Raw genomic sequence first — 25,875 nt, 5'->3', positions numbered from 1 at the left:
CTGGAACAGTTTACAAACAAGCAGGGAAAGAAAAGAAACAAAGGTGAATAAACCACCTGGTATCAAAAAAATGAGATGCCTTCTTTTAAGTCAGCAAAATTAAACATTGCTTCTGGTAACTGCAATCTGGAATTACAGACCCCTCTCCACCACAGATCACAAGGCAAAGCAAATTGACAACTGCTATTATAAAAATGAAAACAGAAGAATGCCAGGGATGAAGAGACGTTTCAGAGGCTGGAATTTTGCAGGAAATCAGATCACACCTAAAGGCCACTTTAAACATACGGAGCTGAAACACCACAGCACACCAGCACTTACCAACCTGTAAATTAGCTGCAGTGAGAAGAGATGCCAAGTGGAATGGGTAGTGTGGGTTTAACTGGCATGTAATTTTTATTCTCCTAATCAGAGAATGAAACACAAGGAAAAAAAACCTCATTAATAAGAGTCTCACAGGAGGCACTGACTTCTGATAAACAACCAGCAAATCACAGAAAGCAGATTAACCAGAGCTGTGTCTGTGAGAGTGTGAATGCAACACCACAGCACAGGAACAGGCAGCATTTTGCTTTTCTATGGTAACAGACTTGGTATATAAATGGTAACTTACCATTTATATCGTGGTGACTTGCAAAATTAATGTCAGAATTAAGGACAGTTTGTCCCGCTTATATTAATGCAAATGACAAACCAAGTTCCCAGAATAAGGTATCTGTTCACATTTCCTAACAGGATGAAGTGGGAGGAAAGCAGACACTGAGTATTATGATTCCATATTTGAGTAAGCACATCATATATTTCTGATAAATGCTTAGTTATACTGTTTAAAAAAAAAATCCTGAATGTTTTTCTTTTCCCTTTTACAGGACATACTTTTTTTGTGGTCCAAGTACGAATTCCTTGTGAAATCATGGGTTTGGACTTACTGTTTCTTGTATTTTCTTAATACCTCACTGTCTGTGGCATTCTCATATCATCAAAGGGAGCATTCCTGATATGAGACAAACACTGCTGTGAAGGAAACCAAAAATCCAAGCATTACAGATGCACAGTCCCCACCTGCAGTGGGCTCATCACATCACCTGGATCCAGACTGAGCCCAGGAGTTTGGTCTTGGTTCTGATGCCTTGGGAAGTCCGGCTCGACTCTAAACTGCTTTAGTGTGTTGAACACACAGTCTTGAACATGTTTTCCAAAGAAATTCTCTGTTCTGACAGCTTCTCCAGCCATGGATCTGAGGCTATTCCTCTTTTTGAACCCCTCAATCATTCCCATTAGTAGTAAAGTTAAATCTCAGACTTGTAATCTAAACTCTAAAGCAAAATTGGGAAAGAATGTGAATTCAGAAACCCCTACAAGAAATGCAAAGTATCTGGCATCCAGTTGGCTTCATTAGCAACTGAGTGGCCAACATATCTTAAAATCAGCACTCTGAAAACCATACACAGCTGACAAGAGATCAAAACTCCAGAAATCAAATGTAACTTCAGTGGTCTGCCTTTTCTTCTCATTACAGAACAACTGTTTGTTATTTTTCATTAAAGTGCCGCACATTTTTGTAGAATCAGATATTTGGGTGGAAAAAGTGTCATTCATAACAAAGAAAAGCCATGCTCTTCCCCAATTCTTTGCATTCCCTACTTCCAGAGCTTTTAAGTTGGGGATTCTTTCCCTTTCATCATTCTTCCCCGGACAGAACAATCACTGAATTAATTTTATCCCTTAATCCCTTTACTTAGGTTCTGCAGCAACAATTCTGAAAGTAAAACAATCAGTTTTACTGCCTCTAGTTAAGGAACAGCTGCATCTTTAGGGTGATCTCTGGCAAAACAAGCAGCCACATTTTTTACAGATTTACACTTCTCATAACCTCAGGGGCAGAAAACTTTGCCTTTCTGCCACCTCATGTTGACCACAGGCATGGGATACAGCACCCTAATCCTGCATTTATGTCCATCTTTTCCCAGGAGGAGTTACTACTGTTTGCTTCTTTATCTTTGTAGGATATATTTCTTTAAAAAAAATTTGGCCTCTCTCCCCAGAGAGGGAAGATCAAGGGGATGACCCATAAGCCCGAGCAATTCACAGTAAGACCATAGTGTATCCCCAGAAAGTAAGCTAGTTTGCCATACTGTGCTTCAATCCAAAAAGCAATATATACTGCATGAGATTATTTTTTTTTTCCTTATTTTCTTGGCAGTCTGGCAAGTTGAGTGGTCTCTCAGCAGTGCTTACCAGCCAGATCCTAACTGCTACCTGAAGTTCTTTTGGCTCATTTCCCTCCACAGATTGAAACAAAACAATTCAGCAACTGTGTTTACTCTTTTCTTGCTGCCACACTGATGTTTATTAAGCACTTCCTACAGTGTGCCCAGTTTGCTGTCCAGGAGTCAACAATATCTCCGATGGGAACTAATTTATGAAATGTATTGCATCTCTACAAAGCTCCTGTTCTGTCATCAATGAACATGAAGAGAAAAAAAATGTTGAATAGTGAGGGGGAAAAAAAAGTGCCTTTCAGCTTTGGCACTGCAAACTTTTTTCATCTTGCAGTCAAAACAGAGACAGATTTATTGATTAAAGTCTAATCTCTATTGGTCACAAAACAGCTTCAGAAGCCATCAGGCACAACTCTCTGTGGCTGTTTTCCAGGCTTTTCTTTCCCATTGATATCTTCCAGAGAAACATATGTTAACATCACAGAGCAGGTGCTCATTTCAAACTGGAAAGCCAATTTTAACTACGTGAATTGTACGCTAAAGTAAATATATATTTAAGTTTTATACATTTAACACTTCCTAGAGGGTGCCCATGTTTGGAACTTCTAAGGTTTCACAACTTCTGCTTTCCTCGTGGCTGACAAAAGAATGTATTCCTAAATCAATAAACATCTAAACAATTCACATCAACAAAATCTTGAAGGAGAGGAAAACAAAGTGAAGGGTAGCAGCAATGGAGGTTGGTGGGAAATTTGCTCACAGAATCACAGAATGGTTTGGGTTGGAAGAGATCTTAAAGATCACCAAGTTCCAACCTCCTTGCCATGGGTAGGGACACCTTCCACTAGACCAGGTTGCTCAGAGCCCCATCCAGCCTGGCCTTGGACACTTCCAGGGATGGGGAATTCACAGTCTCTCTGGGCAACCTGTTCCAGTGCCTCACCACCCTCACAGGGAAGAATTTCTTCTGAAAGCTTTATCACTTCTGTTCATTATTTCACTGTTAACGTAAAGATAACGCCATTCAAATATTTGGTCTGGGAGATACAGCACAGGTATCAGGGCTATGCCACGTTCCATATGTAAAAAGATATGTAAAGCATAGCTGAGATCACCAGGAAAATGGAGCCACCTTCACTCCAAGATCACCCTGCTGTGCTGCCCTCAGCGCACAAATCCTGATCCAGTAAATTACCTTCAGGCACAGGAAAAGCTGTGGGGGATCCCAGAACCTGTGTATAGGTTTCTGTAAGACAAAACAAGCACGCAGAGAAATCCAAAGCCACAGGTCTTCCAGCTCTGCCTCCTCCTCGCCCCTGAGTGCCCGACACGGGACTCAAGGCAGACCAACTCTCCTTTCCTCCCACTTTTATTTTTGCGGGGGAAAAAAGCCCAAAACCCAACAAACAAACGAACAAAAACCCAAACCAAAACAATTCTAAAAAAAAACCCAAAAAACCACAGACAACCCAGGGTTGCTGGGTTGACTATTTCACTAAACTCCTTCCCCATCCTCGAAACATCCTGGGGGAACCACAGGTATTTCCCCCTGCCCGTTCCCAGCGATGCCCTCAGGCAGCGCCTTCCCGGCCGCTCCCACCGAGCGCCGCGAGATGGCAGCGCCGGCCGCTGCCGCCCCGCCCGCCCGCAAGTGCCTATCCCCGGTCTGCCGGGAGCCGCCAACCTTTAACCATTCTGTGATTCTGTGAGCACAATCAGCTGCCCTGCCCTCCCCTGCCCTGCCCTTCCCCTCCCGCGGCTCCCGGGGGGAAGGCGGTGAGAGGGCGAGAAGGGCTGGGGAGGCGGGGAAGGAGAGAAAATGGCCGCCGCTGGTGGGGAGGGAGGGCGGCCCCCCAGCGCACCTGAGGGAGAGGGGCCGCGCGGGGAGGAGCGTGTGGGGCAAAAGACCAGCGGGCGGGAAGTATAAAGTGAGAAAAAGAGAAGGGGGCAGCAACAAGGGAAAACAAAAAATGTGCTTGTGAGGCTGGCCAAATGCCCAAGACCATCCAAGGGGACTCACGAGTCCGTGTCCAGCAGCCTTGTATTTTCCAGCGGGCTTCAGGCACACCTCGTCCAGAGCAGCTTCCCTGACATTCCGTACAGAGACTGGCCTCCAACCCCTTAGTGCGTGGATAAAGTAGGCTCTGGTGGCTGTAATTTAATTTTAATCCCTTCACTAGTTCTTGGTGTATTTTATGATGCAAGAGACCATTAGAAGTAATGAAAAACTGAAATAAAGGTAGAAGCTTCAGAAAGTATGACAGAAGTGGTAGGGGAACAGATGGGCTCTGGTCGGGCTGATCAGAAATGGGAACACTAGAAAAAGGTGAAGGCATTGATTAGTAAGAAATGAGCACACTCCCTCACAAATAATTTAAGTATGGTAATAGCCTAATTACCTTATGTACATTAAGAATGTTCTAGTTTGTGATAGTACACAGGAGAGGTCTGCTCAAAAATGGTGTTCCTGGCTGCAGCCTGAAGCAGGGAGCTCCACATCCTCCTTACCCAGCCCAGGGATAAATATTCCCTTTATTTGTTCTGAACGTGCCACTGCCACCATCTCTTACTGCCATTCTTTGCACATTTGTTTCGATCCTTATTTAGTTGTGGTTGCTTGCCTTGAACATCTTAAGTAAAATAATTTGATCTGTTGACTGCAAGAGGCCCAAATTTCTCTGAATCCTTGTAATTCACGTTGCACATAAAGCGACCCAGGCCCCAGTCCGGATGCCTGTTTGTTGCCATCAGGCTCGAGCACATCCTCCGTTGTATAACCTGACACAGACGGAGTGTCCTAGTATCGTATGGCCCCTGCCAGGTTACGTAAGGTGACACACCATCTGCACTGATATCTGTGACCTGACGCAGGTGGCGTCACTCTGTAGCACTTTTTAAGAAGGGGAAGAGGCTCCTTACATCCCACGTCCTTTTTTTCACTTTTAATCTTGATCACGTTAGCACAAGGCATTCCTGGTGACTCAGCAGCGGCCTTCATCTGTCACCAATATTAGCAGGAGTGTCAGGATATATATGGTGGAAATAAACATCACAGATTTGCTGATGTGGAAGTAATTTGAGGGCCAACATCAGAGGCATTTTGCCCCCAAAAATTCAAAAGTTGTCAAGAGTGAAAATTCAGGACGACTTGAAGACTTGAAGATAAGTGACTTTAAATAGCAGATATGAAATGCTGTTTTGCTTGCCTTCTACTTCATTAGTCTTGAGTGATCACATTTAAAAGCTTTCCAATAACAAGAGTAAACAAAGTTTTGTTTTATGGAGAGTGTAGGTTTGTCAAGTATTATGTTACAGCCTGTTCTAGACCCATGGTGTTCAGAAACATGGAATGGAAGGGAAGGTGATATATATTGCTTTGGGGGTCACCATAGTGTGTGGAGTCAAAGAATATGAAGAAAAATAAAAAAGAATTATGCTTGGGAAATTCGGAGACACTCCAACACCCTGAGATGGCAAGAGTATGATTAATCCTGTGTGGATGGAGAAATGTATGTGCTAACTCTGGCTGAGACATTTCCAGAAGTATGAGCTGAGACTTGACCTTGAGTCCTAGTCAGAAATAAGGTTAATTTGTAGGGGCACTGGCTTTATGCCCCTTATTGAATAAACACTGAGATGAATAAAACCTGTAGCAAAGCACTGGGTCTCACAGGCCCGGGGATTCAGCATCTAAGAATCCTCTCCAGTACTTTTGAAGTGGAATTTTTTTCTTTCTGTAACAAAGGAACTTCGCTCAGCAGAGGGAGGACAACGTGCAGCTGTTATCAGTGTAACTCACAAGGGCTGGATCGTGCCTGAAGAGCGTGACCCTCCCACAGCAGGAGATATCACTCAGGCCCAGGGCAGACAGAGTCTCCAACACACCCAGAGTTACAGTCAGCAGCCTCAATCGACACCCCACAGCTTCCAGCCCCGTCAGCTGCTCACAGACACACCACATGTACATGCACTGCTGGGATTATTGGGGGTGTGGGTGCCTCCCGCCAATGGCGACAGGGAGGGATTTTATTCCTAGGTGTTTTTAAAAAAAAAAAAAAAAACAAACAAAAATCACACTGCAAATACATGTGAGAGCGTCCCCATCTGCATCATGTGAGTCTCATCCCACTGCATCTGAGAGAGAGCACTGAAAAAGAGACAGGAAGCTCAGGGCTCCATTTCACAATTTGTGAAATGTCAGGGAAAAAGAAACTGATTCCAGTTGTGTCACTGAAAAATTATTTCTCTCTTTTCTGCTTTTCACAATGCTTCTTTTACCTCTTTGCTTTTCAGGCTGCAGATCAAGGTTTCCATCAATACAGAAAAGGATGGTGTAGAGAGCCCAGCATATCATGATTCAGTGCAACAGAGAGACAGGGTCAGTTATTAAACCATCGTCAGCCTGCAGGGTTTTCAGCATTTGGTAAGGTAAGATGTTGGAAAACTACTTTCTCTCCTGTAGCATTAAGTGAACATGCCTGGTGTCCCTACAGATTCTGGCCCACCTGTGTCAGTTCCCTGATCCTGCAGGATCTTAACTCCATAACCTGTATAAAACCAGTACAAAAATATATATAAGTACAAATATTACTACTACAGCAGGAGTGAGGTAGTCAGCTATATCACTACTGCTAAATACTTTTCCTTACTAAACACTAGATCAGCAGAGCTCTGATATGCAGCCTTATCTATAAGGAAAATGTAGGTATTATAAAGTTTGTACCTCATCACCAAGAGTCAACCTGAAAGTACAACTATGCAAATTGAAGTAAAAAAGGAGTCATGAAGCTTAACATCCACTGGCAATGATTCACACTTTTGTTTACACTTCGAAAATCCTCTTTGCCTTAAATTTTCTCTTGGGGACATGTGTTTTTACAGGACAGTTTCTCACTTCTTCTCCTGCCCAGAACACAGCTAGTCAAGCAAAGGCTGTAACTCTCAGCAAACCTTCCCAAGTATATAAAAGGATTAGGTAAGGGTGTTATTATTGGCTTTGTCATTGCTGGAAATAATGCATCTTCATTACACTGGAATGTCGTACTTTTTCTAAGATCTTACACAAGACAAAGAGTTGATTTCTACCATGATGCAGGTAAGAGAATTCAAATTTAAATGGGAAGTATAGGTCAGGATGGAACAACAGTCATGCTGAAGTAAAAGCTCATGAATCATCTCCAGTGTGTTTTACACAGTGTCAAAGCATTTTTTTTTTTAATATGAAGACAGAGTATTTGTTATTCATGAAAAAATTCCAGATAAAAACCAAGGGATTGTCAAAAATCCATTTTACCCTTTCTGGTGGTGGTGGGAGATTTTATAATGTTCTAAAAGGGCCATTCAGTGCCTTGGCCACTGGCTTTCATTTCACAACAAATGTAAGATTCCATTTCCTCCATTTTAGGCAGCCCAATGTTTTGAGCAAGAGACTGTAAGGAGAAAGGGAAGAGAACAAATGCAAACACACCTCATCTGAATAGCTCCATAGCCCAGCAGAATGAAATATGTCAGGCCAAACCCAATTCCTGTTTTCTTCAGTACTGAGTTTTAGAGATAAAACACAATGGTTTGTGATTTTTATTGGATTAGAAGGCAAGTGATTTTCTATATGTTCTCAAAGCCCCTTGAATATATTTAAAAAAAATCTTAATAAAAATTAGTCTTTTTAATATAGGCAAGTTTCAAAATACTTCAGTAAAAGAACAGCAGCAGTTGGAGATCCTGGGGATGGATACTAAAATATTACAAACTCCATCCCAGAAGAACACGTAGTATAAGGCAGAGTCTTTAAATGATAGCACAGCCCTTCACCATCACTTGCAGGCACAGGAAATTAAAGAGCTGGAATTGAAGCTGACAGGCAGAGCCAAGCATAGATCTGCCTGCAGCAGGTTATTTCCTCAGTGTCATTGCCTGCAGATTCCTGTGATCCATCCATCTATGGATCTGCTGCCAGCTCACGACCTGGAGCTGCTTTGATGCTGCAGACCCCGAAAGGCAGGGATTCACGAGCAGTCTGCCGGCAAGGCTGGTTTCCAGGAGCAGCCTGGCAGCTCGGGCAGGGCAGTGGGAATGAGCTGCCATCGTGGCTGCTGCAGCTTCTGGGACGGCTTTAGTGTCTCATGGAAGCGAGACCAGGCAGAAATTGTTGGCCGTTCTTTACAATAATCTGCAAAGGGGAAACTGATTTTCCTCTTCTTGCAACATCCTCCTCTCTGCTGTTGTCAAAGAAAATACTTTGCCGGAGCACAACTCGCGCGGTTGCTTCCTAATCCCTGTCCGAGAGCTGCCAGGCTGTGGGGACGGGCAGGGAGGGGACCACATCTATCTTCCCTCAGCACCCTGTGTGGAGCTAAGCCACGCTGCTGACTCTGCCAGGCAGGGCTCACAGGCATCTCCCCAGCGTGGAGGACCGTGGGGAGCCCAGCAGCAGTGAGGGGAGGAGGAAGGAGGAGCCACCATCAAATGGACACTTCACGTGTTAAACTTAGCTCAGAGCTGAAGGCAACACACTCGTAACAAGTTTGCCTCGGTCTGGCATCTAGACTAAAAATAATCAAATATCTGCTTGTATCTCATTTTATGCCTCCAGCAAGATTAAAAAAGAGTTACAGAAAGGCACTTTTACATTTATTCAAAACCAGAAAATACAGTTTTTATGGAAAGGAAAAGCCTTTCTGGAGACTGAACTGGGCTGATGGAAGAGGTTGTTCTCAAAAGTTTCTGATATGAAGGGGTTTCCACCATGAAATGAGCTGTTAAATAAATACCCATCAAAATACCAACACTTTTTTTAAAGCTACCTGGCTCTAGGGCTTAAAAAAAAGAAAAAAGATAAAGCGGTGATGTTCTACCACAGATACCTGTTCATCTGTGAAGGATGATAAGGGAAAAACATCTCTCAAAAGCTAAACGTCTCCTAATGGTTCTCCTCATAAATGAAGGAGTCTGTTTCATTCAGAATTTTTCCTAAATTTAGTCTGGCCTGAAACCAAGACACAATTTCTCCACTGATTTAATGAGATTGCTGCCAATTAATAGCACAGCATAGCCAATGAGCATTGAGAAGTCTGAGACACAGTTCCCTGGAATTCTTCAGACTCCATGGTCATGCAAACACCCCAGAACAGCTCAGGTGTCCCCTGCAAGCTCTTGGTTCCAGAGGATTTAAGAGCTGGAAGTTTGGGTGAAAACCTAGGGATGTTTATGTTGTCTCTTTAGGAATCACACTGATTACAAGTAAGTTTAAAAGCACAGTCTATTTTTGAATTAGAATTTTGATGCTGGGTGTTGCCTGGATCCTCATGTCTTTCCCAGTGGGCTGGGGCTGCCCAAGACCACTTGCTCCAGCAGCACTTTCTCCTCCTCAGAACCTTGGAGAAGTCTCTGGGACAACCCTCTGACCAGACATGCTGATATAAAGCTGCCATTCCACTCTTGCTTGAATCTCAGCAGTTCTCTCTCCTGGTCCCGCAGAAGAGTATTACTACTTATAAAAAAAAAAAAAAAAAACAAAAACACAAAAACATAATTGACCCAGGCAGGCTCAGAAAAGCTTGGATGTTTGGACAAAACTCACAGGAGGAGGATTACACGGATACTCTGCAGCTGGAACCAGGCAGCCAGAAGTGATGAGCCAGCACAGCAGAAGGGTTGAGCAGGGATCACCAGCTCACATGCAAGGTACAACAGGATGGAGAAAGTGAGTATGTGTCTGCTTGGTACCTGCCATAGTCAGTGTGGGGGTCCAGGAGAGGCAGAATTTGAGAGAGAGAGGAGCACTGCAGGCAAACCATTGGAATTGGCAGCTGCTTTGCACAGATCACTTCTGAGAACATTTTAATTCCCTGGTTTTACGGAACGCATTTCCCCTTCCTTTGTTGCGCACGTTGTTACATCCAGCAGCCCTGCCAGCTCCCGTGTGAGCGAGCGTGGGGGGCTATTGCTCATTCCGAGCCATATGCTTCTGTCAGATGTTTACTTGCACGAGTGACAAGTCGTTCTGAGCCTTTGAAAAGCTGCGGGAGGCATCGCTGTTCCCCACTCCCACCTCATTCCTGCAGCCGCAGCCTGTGCTGCAGGCGAGGAGCAGGCGGATCCCAGGCAGGCAGGGAGAAGGGACGAGACTCACAGCACAGGCAGATGTGGGCCATGGAGCAGCCCCCCTAAACTGGGAAGGATGGTATCCTGGAAGTAACATAACCCCTCAGCAGTTACAGAAGCACCAGTCACTCCAGAGAAGATGATGTTCCTTTCTGTGAAGGAAAAGCTAGCGAGGAAAAGGAGAGCGGTGAGTGCCTGGCACTTCTGCTACTGCTGCTCTCTGTTGAACTATCAAAGGCTTTTTAAAACCTCTGCAGTTAAGATCTTGTATCCCCTTAGTGCCATTATCCCTAGGTGCAGTGAGGCAAATCAAGTTTAAAGGTAATGCTTCCATTTTCTCTGTGTTTTCTTTTAAAGAGTAAAGGCCCTATGTAACTAAATATATTAAAATATACTTCTAATGTCCAGGTTACTTACTGGCAAGTGTGGATGCCCACAAGACCTTAAAACAAAGAAATTCTGTGCCACAAGCAGACAAGGGAAGAAGTGCTCCTCAGAGAGAAGCTGATGAAAGGGACAGCTGTAATATAAAAATTTGAAGGCTCTCACAGAATGAGATGTTCACTTTGGGGCATATTCTTGGCATAAGCTCTATTGGTGATAGTGTTTCTTTTCTAAGATGTGCTTAACTCCTGAAAAGAGTCTTGGAAGCTCTTATTTGATCAAAGACTGGTCTTACCCAGCAGCATCACCATGAAAAAGAGGAAGAATTTCTACTCCTTCTAAGGAAAACCACAGGTTTTTGCTTTTCTCTGTTGTGAAGAGCAGGTGGAGGTTACAGTATCTTCAGTAATTTCGGGGGTGATGGAAAGTGGAATAGATCCCTCTGACAGTCTGGTCATCCCAGTGTCTGTACATTAGAATACTGCTAGTTATTCTTGAGATCCAGTAAAGCAGATATTTTCTAGCAATTTATGATCTGGTAGATGTTGCTCTCAGCTTTCAGGAGATTCCGTTTTCTACAGATATATCAACTGTGCTAAGAGCTTTGTCTTTACAACACCTCAGGGGAAGGTAATCCATTTTGCATCTTCTTAAACTGTCCCTCTGCTTTTCCATGTCCTAGTGTTCTCTCCATGATTTTACACCGCTTTATCTTCTTTGCTTACAAGCTTCTTTGCTTTACTTTGCTTCTTTGCTTTACTTTTCTAATCTTGGAAAAGATTGCCCTTCCTTACGCTCTACCTTTCTGACTTTCAATAAATTGGCTGGTGACTCCATGACAACAGAATTGATCATCTCTCCTCAAGCTGTCTCCACAGGTCACAGGCAATCTGTCTGTTTGTGGGACCTTGTCTTCCCCGACAGCTCAGGTCCTGGTTATCCTGCAGTGCTCTTGGACAGTGACTGCTGAGTGAAAGGAGACATTTCTGGTGCTGTTGTACCTGATTGTTCTGCCACTTCAGCGAACATCCCTTCCCTGGCTCTCAGTGATTGCTCTCATTTTATCCTCTCTGCTTCACAGACTGCTCCCGCTTGACAGATTTGAAGTTTTGCAACTTTCTGGTTGTTTTTCAGCCAGCAGCAGTGTTTCCCCTTTCTTACTTGTTACATTTTCTCACTGGAGCCCTCTCACTCCCTAACTTCACCCAGCAGCTCTGTGCTGCTGACAGCCAAATCCATCTCTCTTTAGCCCAATGCCCCAAAGCCTGGGATAGCTTTGTACTTCCAGCCATTTGCTGAGCATCTTCTCACCCATATCTCTCCCAAAACTGGATTAAAAAGTTCTTACTTTTTAGATCCAGGTGTGATAGCTAAAATGCAGGTGGTAATTCAGCTTTTACACTCCTCCCTTACAGTTTAAGCAGCTCAGCTCAGTCAGGAAACAGATTTCATAACTCAGTGTTGTAGACTTACTGCCTAATTTTCTAATAAAGCCAGTTGAGGAAGATTGCTTCTCATATTTTCCAAGATCATTTAAAGTCATTAACTGTTCCACAAGGGAGGTGTCTGTCTGCAAGCCAGCAGTAGGGGTAGAAGACCGGCTATTACTAATGTTCAGCACTTCAGCCAAATCAGGATTTTGAAAGGGCTTTAAAAAGTATTATTATCATCATAGCCTGGATACTCTTACCTAAGGAGGATCTGGTAAAATATGAAGGTGAGCAGACCACCAAATTACCCACTGAGTAGCCCAAGCTTCCTGCAGTATGAGCAGAATGCAGTCTGAAATCATTTGGCTTGGCAGGCCTGTGAAACTTAATCAACTGTTCCATTAATTGCCTTGTCACTTTTTGAACCACAAGGATATGGTGCTCTGTAGCTGCTGTTTCTGCAGACAGCAGGAATCCAGTACTAATGTCAAACCTGTAGCTTGGACAAAAACGAGGGACACTTGGGTGGAGCACAGCAAGAAACAAAGTCTGTGCTGTCCAAATGTAGACCAGAGTTGGGTCAGATTTTCTCAGAGGTAGTAGGTCCAGCCCCTGCAAATTAAGGTTGAAAAGGCCTTTTGATTTAGAGTGAGAAAAGGAGCCATGGTCAGCAAGGCCCTATCTCCGAACCCCCTATGGGGTAATAAATCCTCTAATCCCACAGAGGTTAAAAAAATAAAGTCCCCCACTTTATTAGTGATTTTTGTAGGCAGCAGGTTGGGCTCTTCTTTGCTCAGGGAATGCTGTGGTTCATGACTATCTAACTGTCAATCCCCTTTCCAGAGAGAGCACGCTGCAATCTCATTTATTCTCAGCTTCTGGAGAGCATGTTTCTGTTCTAAACATCTTTGAGAACACTGGGAAGCACCTGTTGAGTAATGGAAAAAAAAACATGTGCAGACACACCCTGGCCAAGTGGAGGTCCATGCTGATGGCCTTGGCCTGGTTCACTACCTCCCTCAGGCCCCTGGATGTCCTGTCTTCTGAATGAATTGTTCAAAATGCTGTTTGTAATCAGCTTAGCAGTGTTCTGCCTGCTCCACACTCGCAGCAGTTTCCATCCACAGCCACACTGCAGATTCCTTGCCCCTTGCTGTGCAGTATCAGAGCTATCGGCTTCTTGCTGCTCTAAATAGCTCCCGTGCCTCACGTTTGAGTGGCTCCCCTGCTCCCAGCTGACATTCCCAGCCCACAGAAACCAGAACGTTCCGCACGGCTCCTCAGCTCGGGAAACCTAGAAATAACATGCTGGTTTACTGTCTTATCCCTCTGCAAGTTTTGACTTGTGTTTCTTCTGGAGAAAGTAAAAACGGGAGGAAACCCCTGCATGTACAACACTAAAATTCAACAATACACGAGTGAGCTTTTTAGCTGCTTCACAGGCTCATTTGTCACCATGAGTCCCCAGGATAGTTGTTGCCTTGCGTAAGAGGAGCCAGGATCATTTGGCTGTAGACTTAGAAAGGTGGCTCTAATTTCAACTAAAAATACATTCGCATTCTTTCTGCCTTATTCTTAACCACACAGCTCCCCTCTCACAGTGGCACAACCCTTATGCACGACTTTCCCCTGTCCAGACTTTCTTTACTCAACACTCCTCCTAAACAGGACACAACCCTGTTTGCCTCTTTCCCAGCTCCCACCTTCAAGCCCCATGTTTCTCCCAGCTAAAAGTGATAAAGATTTAAGGCCCCAAAACCATCCAAAACTTAATTGATTTTTCCCTGTTTAGGCAAAGACAGAAAAGATTTCTGAACTTCAGGGTTGTATTATATAAAATGCATCAGTAAGATGTTATATTAAAATATGATCATGAAAATAGAGTTTCATTCCATTTGCACTAAAATTGATGAATTTTTTGCAATTCTTGTTTGACCAAGACAAGTTTCTTTCTCAGAAGTATTTCATTACATAAAATACTGAAGTACATTGTATTGAATCACACTAATTACAATGGCTGGTGCAAAATTAAAAACCAAATGTGCAGTGGGATTTTGGTGGAGTTAAAACAGAATTGGGTTTAAAATCTGTTAAGATTTTACTGAGCAATCACCCTTCTCACAGAGGGAAGATCAGATGCCAAAGCTGAGGGTCCTCAGCAGTACTAGTGCTGATGGTTTTACTTGCTTCCTTACCCATTTGGATGCTTAAAAAGACACAGATTTGGGACTGGCTTTGCCACCCTAAAACCCCATCCCCTGGGCATGGCTCCCCAAAGCTCGCAGATGACCAGGAAGGTCAGATGTGTGCCAAGCTCTCTCTCTTATGGATATCCCTTCTCCTAAGGCTGTGCACCAACAGAGCTGCACAGCAAGTGCTTTGGAGGGGAAACTGAGAAGTGTTTGCAGTTAGCAATTAGCACACATTGCAAATGAGACTGTAAACAGGTTATCTGGCAATTAGCAGCAGCAGTCCATTTTCCCCATCCTAACACAATCTCACTTCTTTTTCAATCTGTGTCCCAGAAACCATCAAAGTGATAATTCTGTGAGCTGTCATTACTGATAAACAAACAAACAAAAAGCAATAATCGTGATCTTCTTGAGAAATTTCTTCATGTTTCACATCTCCTCGGCAGAGATACTGGAGATCAGTTCCTTAAATTTAGAATCAAAGCAAACAAAATAACCACCTGACTTTCCCCAGTGTTTGGTTTGGAAGAACTAACATAATTCGAAAAAGCTGGCTTAATGCATTTTTTTTTAAATATGAAATTTCCTTACAGATCTTTTGCCCTGTCAGTAATTAACAGATCCAAGTAATTTTAACTGGATGTGGGTTTTTTTCCCTTGGGTTTATTTTCTTGTATTGCTCATCCAACTCATAGTTGGCTGTCAATTCATTTAAGACCCTTCAGTATCTTTGCAGGCTTCCAACAAGAAAATGTGTTTTCTTCATTAATTATTCTTTAAGAAGATAATTCGGATTATTAAAGGTTCTTCAGGTCCTCTTCTCTGTGGTTTATGAGCTCTTCTAGTTTCAGTCATCTGGAGAAAAATGAGGGATGTAAGTCTCCAGAAAACAATATTTATTAGTAGCTACAACAAGCCACACAAGTGATATCACTTTGAGACCAGCAGTTATACAAATTTTATGCTAAAATATCTCTGTAAATTATAAATTAAGTCCATTGGGATTTTTTAAGAATGAAAATATTTTTCCTGGAGAAAACATTAGTGGCACCGAAAGAGCCGTGCGCTGCCTCTGGGGACCCATTTTGCTAAAAGCAAAGATAGGAGGTGACCAGCTGGCTCAGAGACATCAAAAAGGCTTGGAAAATCCTATTCCTGTGTTGCTGATTTGGCAGTAGCTTGCTCACTTGAAAAGTCATGATACGATCAGGAACCTTTTCTCCCTGGCCAGCCATGACCTCAGGCAGTTTCCATTTTGCAGCTTGTTGGCAGCATTTGTAAAACTTTAATATCTGAGAGTACAGTTGCTGATACCTTGAATCAAATGCTACAGACACTGAAGAGCCTCCTGAGAGCATCATGTATAATATGCAAAGGCATTATGTGTACATCTCTATAACCCTATGTGTGTACTTCATCTTGCTTTTCTTCTGCTGTAAAGTTGGTGTTCATCTGCATCATTCCATACATTATCATTATTTTTAGGGTCTGCATTTCCTTAGTTCTCAGTGTACATTACATTTCATATTAGCTGTCTCTGTTTGAGACATTATTATTTTGTGCTGACATCTCCACCACTTTGATTCGTATAATGAAATTTAGCCTTAAAACCATTACAACAGGAGATAATTTATGAAACACTGAACAAGAAGCCCTCCCTTCCCTCAAGAGTTGACTAAGACAGGGACAAGAAGAGGAATCATGGGTGATAATTGCATTGTCTCATTCCATTTTCCTCTGAAACCTTATTACAGCTGTCCCAAGAAAATATGCATTATACAATCCAAGTAATGAAAGAGCAATTCTAAAAGCTAATTGTCTATAAAAATCTAGAGTTGATCCTTTACTCCACGAAGTAGGAAGGTGATTGCATTAGTATGCCAATTCATGGAGATCATCACTGGGATATTATATCCAAGTTCAGAGTACCAGCTTCCCTCTCTCATAAGGTGTTGGAAGAATAAAAACACATTAAAATATTGCAGTGAGAGCATTCTAACACAGAGATGACTTCTCATAAAAATGCATACAAGATCCAATGGTGAAAAACTGAAGAAAAGTTCCGTGGCCTGGGGCAGGAGGATTATCCTGACACCTTCAAGCTTTAAAATCTGTTAAACTGGTAGATCAGTTAGGAAAACAATAAGAGCTCTTCAAGCACTCCTTCCAAGACACAGGAAACTAGAATAAGAAAAGGAAACATATCACAAGTGGTTACATACAAGTAATTTTTTGTTGCTCCACTGGTTATGTTTCATGCCACAGTAGTGAGCTCAGATTGCAGCACTTGGGGTTGTTGCAGAGGGTCTGATTGAAGACCACACCTGGAAATGGTCTTCACTCAGCAAGTGAAAAGACAGCAAAAGAAAGTGAGAAGAAGCATTGCTGTTCACCAAGGGAATTGAGGATACCAAAGATAAGGTCTGGAATGCTTTCTGACTGAAATTTAACCCTGTGAAAGAAAATGCATCAACTCTGCTTGTGAGGGGATGAAGAAACGCCTGAGAAAGGAACATGAAACAATATCTCAAATGATCCATTGTTTCCACAGATTTTGTGTATGGGTTTTTGTTGGTGGTTTTTTTTCCAGAAGAAATCATTAAGAGACTAAATTTGGACTCCAACCTGCCACTTATCACTGCCTCTCCTACTACCATGGCCCCAAGCTGATGGTACAACAGAAAGAGACTGACAGCCAAAATGGAATTCAGCTGACACCAACATATCTCTGCTGAGAGGTATCACATGAATGTCTTGGTGCAGACCAGCAGTACAGACCCTTAACAGTGACATTTCTCTATAGACAATATTTAAAAGGCCAGGAACAATGCACACAAATGCAGTACCATATTTTATAGCAGAAAGAACTAACCAGGCTCATCAAATGAAAAAAACAACCCTAAATTCAGCATTACATACATCCTAGTAGACAATGCCATAATTATTCATCTTTACAAGTGAAACTATGGACTGATAAATATAATCTGTTAGGCTGAAATTCAACTCTGTTAGTGCTGAGGTAGAAGAGTTTCAATAAATATAGATGTATGTGAGAAAATGGTATCTGGAAATTTATATTACTTGTACATGCAAATCATTGTATATCAAATAGAAGTTACAGATTATTTTTTTTTTTTTCCCAGAGGAAAAGAAAAATCAGGAAACAGATACAGTAATATTTTCACAGTGATTTAGTGAAATCCTGCTACCCAGGTCAGGTCACATAACCCTAACAAACCTAAAATGCAGTCACAATGTAAAGAGTACAAAAGTTAGAGATAGCTGAAGATAGCTAAAGGATGTTGAACTGATAAAGTGTTATGCATGGTTTAAAAAGAAACACACAAACACCTGATTGTCTTTTCTGTATTTTGTTTTCTCAGGAATATCCTGAGCATAAGGGCAAGTGATCTTTTTATGCAAGACAATAGCATGTCTCCTAGTAGCCTGAAGAACTGAATAAGTCATACTCACAAAAATGACAAAAAAAACAGTGATGCCAGGTTTTGATCCAAATTTTTTCTGACTAGTAGTAGGATTTTGATACTGTGCCTTTAAAAACTGGCAGTTTAGCAAAAAATGTCAAGCTGCATAATTTCCCACTGGCTAGAAAAATACTGCTGATGATCTCTCCAGTAAAACCAAGCAAAAAACTTTATCTCATGCAAACAGTAAGTTCTGTGGGTTTGGTTGGTTGGATTTTTTTTCTCTGTGTTATATAATAAGAAATCAGATGCATTCTTCACTTTTCATTGAAAGCCAAACTGCACTATGACATTGGGAAATCCTGATTCCTTTTACAACTGCTGATTTTTGAGAGCTCCACCCCCCAATCTTGGTTATAGGATTGAACATTAGTCTATAAAAAAGGCCTAGAATTTGATTACTACTCGCTCAATACAGATTAATTAATCTGCAGATTCTGCTGCATAAAACCCCTGAACTCATCCCTCAAACAGGGATGATGATCAATGAAAAAAACCTGGTGTATTTGTCCTGGACTTTTCAGGATGTACCACCCAAACAGAGCCCAGGTGTGATGAGGGAGCCGGGGTGAGGGTCTCTCCCAGGCAGCTGGAACTCCATTTGCGCAGTGTTTGAAAGTTGAAGCTTCACAATGTCATTATGAGCACTGAGATGCCAGAGCTGAAGTCATTCCTCCCATCAGAAACTGGGAAAATAGGAACTACACTTTCTTTTCCCAACACCTCCACTACCCCCTAAAAAAAAAAGATCTGCCTTTTTTTTTTTTTTTGACATAACAAGACCACATGTTGTTCACAATGGCAGAACCCAAAGTCAAGCACATGGAATTATGTAGAAAACTGAGAAGCCTCTCTATGCTGCTGCTATTATGGGGTAATTTTTAGTCACTTACTTGTAAGAAGGGCTGGTTTAAACTCTTCCCTTTTGTGTCCTCTCCTGTGTTCTCTCTCCTTCCTCCATTAGCAGAGGGACCTTCCTGGTTCTGCCATTTCTTAAAAACCCAGTTCACAGATGAGAAGTTTCAAGTACAGCTTGGCAAATCCAGAGGATGCTGGGGGAAGCAGCTGATACAATTCACATGTTCACTCATCTACTGCATATGGAATATAAGGAAGAGGAGTCCAACAAAAGGTAGTTTCTAAAGAGCACACCAAAAATCACACACCACCCTTGTTTCCAGCTGGGGAATTGGGGCTTGCTATTTCCACCTGGAAAACTTCCTCCATTTGATGTTTGATGATGATGATAACAAACTGTTACATGAGTTTGGGATCTGCTGCATCCACCATGATTTTAACCTCTCATCTATCATTTTTGTGTAGCCTGTCTAATGATACTGATTTTGGTGCATTACACTTACGTTTTGCAGTGCTGATGATACTTTGGTCCAGTTTCACCTGAAATCAAAAAGATTGTACTGCTACAGTCTGTCCCTGGGAAACAACTAAGACAAGAAATGCATTTTCAGTTGCATTAGGGCTTGTGCTGGACCCCAGAGCCCAGAATGACTCTTAGGATTAGGACTAAAAATCAGGAAACTCAGTAAATACAAGTGAATTCAATTGAAGTGCAGGGTTTCAGGTGGGTTTGCTGAGCTCTAAGTACAATTAGAAGATGGGTAAAGAGAAGTTCACTGTGCTGTAAACAAAAAAAGATTTCTTTTTTCCTGAAGACTGAATTCACTTCTTCATAATCTGCATTTTTCAGCAAGTGAATCTGATTTTTTTTTTAATGTTCTCGTAAAGCCAGGAAAATGTATTAGAAATTACTAACATTTATCATGTTTCTTGGCAGAATAGTTAGATACTTTGGTTAAAAAAAAAAACCCACACTGATGGTCTCTCTTGAATAAATACTTGAAATAAATACTTGAAAAGTAAATAACGGGGGCTGTTGAATGGATTAAAAATAAAAACAGAACAAAAGATAAACAGAACGTTATTTCTGCAAGAAACCGGTGTCCAGATTTAGCCCATGCAATTTTTTGTCAGAAGAGAGAGGCTAAAATTATTTCCAGCTAAACCAAGGCTCCCATGTCCTTGTCATTTAGGAACTCTTTCAGTGACATGCAGGCAAAGACTAGAACTGACAATTATTTGCAACAGAAAAAAAAGAACAACAAAACGGGGGTCAGAGGACGTGTTATTTATTGTGCCCATCTGACAGCCCAAATGCAATGAGATGAGGCAGAAGTGCCCAGGCACTGTTTACAAGAAGAATCATCTCTTGAAATAGATTTTCATTTCCCTTTGCTCTGTCATAATTAGGGATGTCAAATTTCTTCAGGGGGGAAAAAAAAAAAGAAAAGAAGGCACGGAAGAAGTTTTTGCTTCCTCCTCTTTCTCAGAAAATGAAAACATGAGTAAGAATTGAAATATTTGCCTGCAAAAAAATATTTGTTTGCTCGGCCTAAAATTTATTTACGTTTTTGAAAGTGTAGAGTGCACTGAATATAATCTGGTTAGTTCAAAGAAAGTCTATTCGGATCTGTTAAACAAATATGAGTTCTTTACCTTTGAATGATAATAAATCTGTTATCCAATGTACTTAACACAAGATGCCCTTAAACGGGAAAAAATTAAGAAATGCTGCATGTGGAAAGCAACAGTGTAGCTGAGCAGTGCAGGGAAAAGGTGGTACATACAAGTTTTCCATAGATTTTGGATACCGAGGCATATTGTGTTTCAGAAAACAATCTTGGAAAAGGAATTTAATATAACAACACGTTTATTACAATGGGCTTAACACTGCACATGGTATAAAGGAACCACAATAAATATGGTTCCCAAAACCCCCCGACCCAGAGCAGCAATTATTTAAAACTAAGCTGACTTTTTTATACAGCTAAGGAGCTGGTTATTTTGGGTCGATGGCTGGTTTGTTTTTCTCCTGATTTCTGCCCTTAGATACAGATGTTTCCCCCATGCTCAGGTCCTGAGGACTCCCTACAGCTGGCTGACAAAACAGGATAAAACATGGGTCTGGGCCATGTTGTAACAAGATGTTTCTTCTCTCCTTTTTTTTTCGTTTTTTCGTTTCAAATTGTTTTGTGAACAGAAAATTCTAAGGACCTTTAGTTTTGGAAACATTTCTGCAACAAAATATGTTGCCTGTGTTTTAAGAGAGGTTCGGTGACTCCAACAACATCAATTCCAGCTCACAGCTGCGTTTGGATCTGGAGTCCTTGGCTCTGCATGTGTGTAAGGCTGCCAAAAGCTTAACTTCCCAGGAAAAATGGGAAGCCCTCCCTGTCTCTGCTGGCTGCTCCTTTGCTTGGGGCAATCCACGAGGCTTGGATTACATGGGAATTTATCTAACCCTGCACGTTTCATGGCTCAGTGAGCAAATCTGGGAACAAACTGATGTTTTAAATTAAATTTTGCTTCTGATGTGCCAAATCGACCACCTGGGTAGATTCCTGAATCTGCATGTCTGGCTGTGGAGCACCACCCTCTGAGGCAGCTGAATCCCATCCATCTGCCACCCTCCAGCCCACAATTTAGCCCAGAAGTTGCGTTTTTCTTAAGTGCACCCCATCCTAGGCAGTTACCATGGCAACCCAGGGCCCGACTGTCAGACGTCAATCCTGCTACAACTCTGCTGCTGTCAGGATACAGCTAAATCTCTAAGGAGTGGAAGACATATTTCATGGTCTTCATTGTAAGGTCTGAGGTGAATACAGAGCTCAGGTCACACCTGCACTAACCCACCCCATTCAGAGCTGATACTCCCGTACTGATGACAAGTAATTACATTTTTTGTACCAGCCTTTTTACATTTCCTGTTTTGAGAAAGAGCCCTTGGAGCACTCGGCTTTGCTATCACACAGCTCACCAGGCAGCACATCTGTGCAGCAGCAGTGCCACTGATGTTTTACCAAGGAATACACTTTTTCCCTCACCTCCAGAGGTTAATATGAAGTTGCCAGGGTGAAGGAACATTGTTACAGACTGAGTCACCTCCTATTTTTAAAAAGATGATGGGATGGGGGCTTGCCTCAGACACGTTAAAGGGTCCAAACTATGGTTTTATTATTGGGCTGTTAAGGGATGATGGGCAAATTTTTCATTCCTTCTTGCCCACTTCTTCCACCTGTTGAAAGGGAATTCTGGTGTTGGTGTCTCTCTTTGTAAACTGGATCTGACACCATTTTAAAGCTAAGCTGCATAAAAGCTAATTATTAGCATCATGACCACTTACATCATCACTTAGTTGATCCCAGAGCACAGTCAGAAGAGAATGGCAGCATTTGACTCAGAGCCTCACATCTGGATGCTTGAGAATCCCCTTTGCTCTCTTTTACCAGAAAATTTAGCTATACACTTCAAAACCCTGGTGGGCACAAATCTGGGGCTCTGCTGCCAGACAGAAGAGGTTCCCAGACTTGCTTTCCCATCTCCCCTTTCTCCAGTAATACATCCTAGTGGATGTCCCATATTTTTCAACCTGCAGTGTCACTGAGGTGCCAGCCACACTCTCATGGAAAGAAGAGCCTGTTTCTCTTGTAGATACATAGCACAGCAGTTTGTTATCCTGCATAGCTCTGCAACATGAAAATATTTTGTTGTAGCAGTGTCATATGGCCATTACACAGCAGCACAGGAGGTCACATTAATCTGACAGGCAGCTTTAAATGCAGGATACCCCCTGCCATGCCGTGGGCAGGTGGCATTGGAGCTTTCCCTGCAGCCCAGCTACACTTAACATCTTCCCTATAGTATCCCTCTGTTTTTAGACTCCTTCAGTGAACCAAAAAAACATCACTGCTGCATTGAAAATTTTCCCCTTCCTTGGGTCTGGTTCATCTTTAATTTATCCTCACCTTGCTTGCTTTCAGCTGCTCTCTGCTTTCCAGGGAATGAACACGCAGGGGGAAGTGGAGTCCTTTCTTCTCCTGCTCCTCCTGTCTGCTCTCTGCCTGGCCACTGACAGTCCAAAAGGCCAGGGGTCCAGCTACCCCTGCATCTCAGGCTCACTCTCTCACACTTTTGAGTCATTACTCTGAACCATTTGATAGAATGCCATCAAACAGAATACCAGAGGGGAAAGATAGTGTGAGAAGTGGGATGAGAGAAATTAAATGATGAATCTCATTCAGTTTCTCATTTTTGCATCTTTTGCCCAGCTCTCCTCCGTAAGAGTATGTAACAGACCAAATTTAGAGCCTCCAGATTGCAATCAAATCCATTCAGCACAGGGATGTGAAATTCCTGTGGTGTGAGTGAGGCTGAATTCCTGAGCCATCACATGGATTTTCGGAGTGGTGGGGGAAGGCGTGCGACTGTCACCCTCGGTGGCACCCACGGACCCGGAGCGGGCCCACGTGGCCTGGCTGTGGCTGTGAGGGGGTGAGGGGCTGGGAATTGCTCCTGCCACGGTGAGGGGGTGTTGGTGGAGGTGATGGCTGGAACTCTGGGGCTGTGTGAGAGTCTCCCTGCACTTGGACTGAGCAAGAGCTGCTGCCACAGGGAGAGTCACACTCTTCACAGTACTCACTGCACAGCAACGGTAGCAGGTGCACAATATAATTACATTTTTGAAGAGAGAAAATTCACTTGAGAAAAATTGGAAAGAAATTTGAAGTCTTGTATGTAACATCCTTGAGCCTGTAAAGCTTCTGTAGTGCAACCAACATCCAAGCCAAACAGCTTTGTCACAGTGCCTACCTTTATTTTAAAAGCCATATTCATTTAAAGATTTACAGAACCCTTCTTTACTCTCTATAATCCTGAGTAAAATAACCATATTTTATTTTAAAGTGCAGTATTTTCCCTTTGAAATGTTCATGAAATTAAACTGACAACCATGACAACTTTAAGTCAGCAAGAATTGAAGTCAAATCACCAACTCACCTTGCACCTACTACCTAAGGGTCATCACACTCTGAGGAACAGAAATCCCACCTGGCAGCTTGGCAAGTGTGACATTCAACCCTCCGTTAAAAGTACCTTCTATTAATTATCATTTCTTTAGATGATTTAACAGTTACAGGTTCGTTTTTAATGTGCGTCATTTTTAACCAAAATCCTTTAGGTTTGCATGGGGATCCAGGACAATAATGAAGACTAGATATGCAAGAAATATTACATATAAGATAGATAAGGAACATCAGATAGATAAGGAACTGGTGAATCCTTCTCAGTGGTGCATCTACCCCTGGAAACAAGTGAGAGCCAGAGAACAAAAAGGCCAATTAACAATTATTATTATTATAGAACATGAAGGAGCTCTATTCAGTTTAGAAACAAATGGCCAACTAACTACTAGAAGATTTGTATCTACCATAGCTGGTTTCAAAGATGCAGAGTGGGGCCAGAATTGTTTGTCATGGGGCTGTGGCACTGCCATGGCTGCACCAGATCAAGTTTGCTGGTGTCTCATCAGAGCAGGAGGGTCCTGGCAAGGGCTGGGGCACAGCACTGTCTGATGCTGCTAAAAATTCACAACTGCAGCTCCTCATCTTTTTGGCACAAGCTTCACCATCCATGTTTGAGGTGTTGCTTAGGAAAGGAGTCTTCAGGGTCACTAGGAGACAGGAGTTAGGGAGCTGAGGTGAGGGTTCTGAGGCCACTGGGGGTAAAGAAGCCAGAAAGATTTTGGGGGTTGCCTCCTTGGCTAGGCAAAAGCAGAGCTCCTGATCCCTTCTACTCCCTCCCAGCTCTCCTTCTTTCACTACTCACTGGGAATAAAAATAGTGGCTACGGGTGGCCGGATTGCCTGGGGCAGGTCAGGAAGGAGAAAATACTGGGAATGGGGTCTGAGCATGGAGTCATCCCACAGAGAAGAAGATCTACAGAGCTGTTTGTGAACAGCTGCAGATCCCCTGGGATTTGTTTTCCAATTAGTAACAAAGCACATTAACAAAGTCTATTTAGAAGGTTTTACACTTGAGTGAGATTTTCCTAAATTAGTAGCCATCAGTTCTTATTCAGAGAGTGAATCTGTCAAATTCCATGGATTATACCAGTGTACAGCCCTCCTCCTGCAAAAAAAAGGGCAGTGAGTCACAATCAGAAAAAAAGGAACTTGCTTTAAGAGTAGCATATCCCTGTTTTTCCTATCAAAACACTTTGTTGTGTCTTTCCATAGTTTTAGTAGTTGCAGTTTTTTGGACTTCAGTAATGGGAAATTATTCTAGAGGGGAGCATTAACAGAAAGTTCTTAAAAGGCACTGAGAAGGTAGATGGTACCTTTTCATCAAAAGAACAAACCAACTGCAAATAAGAAATGGAACATTTAAACCTAAGGAAAATAAATCTCTATTACCCTAAATAACTCGGACTCAATAGTAGAGAGTGTCGCTGAGAAGGCAAACTGGATGCTCACACAGATAACATGCATTTGTGCATGTTACAATTAACGAAAATAGCTAAAAATTGATTTCACCCCACATTTCAAAGACTAAATCAATCTCTGTTTAGGCAGGGTAGATGACCTCACACCTGCCTCTGTGTCATGTCCTGCACTTCAGCTGAGGATTTAGAGTTGGCCTCTTGTAGGGGTGTGTGACTGGGGACCAGGAGGAATATGGGCTTTGACCCAACTGGTGCTAATTGCACCTCAATTTTTCAACAGTGTTGCCAGGTCTGGCCCATGAAACAGTGCTGTGTGGAGTATCCCTAAGGATTGTCAGTGATGGCCTTGGCAATAGGCCCGAGCCTCAGGGACTGAACCTGGCTCATAACCTTTCCATTAAAAAAATGTCTTTGTAGACACAGCCACTCAGATCTCCAAGGCAGCACCTCTGAGTGAGTGTATCCATCCATCCATCCATCCATCCATCCATCCATCCATCCATCCCTTAGACACAAGCACACAGACTCAAGAGTTATCTTGCTGGTCCAAGGAGAGTGAAACCTCTACTGAACATTTACTTGTGGAATTTCTTCCTCGAAAATATCATCTGGGATGTTCTCAGAGACCTGAAAGTGTACACAGCAGTTCACTGCAATGTTTATCTGTTGCTTAGGTGGGAAAAATTCACAATAAAAGTGATGCAGGATGCCATCAATGAACCTTGTCCTCCTGCCATCAGGGGAAGGCACAAAGAACTGAAGA

The 25,875-nt window shown here is 42.5% G+C and overlaps 1 protein-coding gene and 2 long non-coding RNA genes across 6 annotated transcripts in view; 1 reads left to right on the top strand and 2 right to left on the bottom strand.

Moving 5' to 3' along the window:
• GABRR3 (gamma-aminobutyric acid type A receptor subunit rho3) overlaps positions 1 to 3,907 on the bottom strand; it is a 33,583-nt gene extending 29,676 nt beyond the window's left edge. Inside the window, exons 1-2 of the mRNA XM_064643596.1 lie at positions 926 to 3,907; positions 326 to 401 (exon numbers count right to left, since the gene is read on the bottom strand). The gene's annotated coding sequence lies outside the window, so the exon portion shown is untranslated. The remainder of the gene's footprint in view (positions 1 to 325; positions 402 to 925) is intronic.
• Positions 3,820 to 21,080, top strand: LOC135408487 (uncharacterized). 4 transcript variants are annotated; one of them, XR_010427650.1, is made up of 5 exons: positions 3,821 to 4,150; positions 6,516 to 6,645; positions 7,104 to 7,197; positions 18,781 to 18,948; positions 19,187 to 20,844. It is a non-coding gene; the product is annotated as an uncharacterized LOC135408487 (long non-coding RNA). The 4 variants fall into 4 exon arrangements; XR_010427645.1 differs by lacking the exon at positions 19,187 to 20,844 and adding an exon at positions 20,875 to 21,080 and having other exon boundaries at positions 3,822 to 4,150; XR_010427648.1 differs by having other exon boundaries at positions 3,820 to 4,150; positions 7,104 to 7,180; positions 18,781 to 20,844.
• On the bottom strand, positions 12,867 to 13,281 carry LOC135408512 (uncharacterized). The gene is made up of 2 exons (XR_010427656.1): positions 13,154 to 13,281; positions 12,867 to 13,067 (listed from the first exon to the last, which is right to left on the bottom strand). It is a non-coding gene; the product is annotated as an uncharacterized LOC135408512 (long non-coding RNA).
• Positions 21,081 to 25,875: the final 4,795 nt, after the last annotated feature.

Source organism: Pseudopipra pipra, chromosome 2 (genome assembly GCF_036250125.1).
Source record: "Pseudopipra pipra isolate bDixPip1 chromosome 2, bDixPip1.hap1, whole genome shotgun sequence".
NCBI lineage: Eukaryota > Metazoa > Chordata > Aves > Passeriformes > Pipridae > Pseudopipra > Pseudopipra pipra.
The sequence above is the reverse complement of the archived record's forward strand: the minus strand, read 5'-3'. Positions and strand labels throughout refer to the sequence as shown.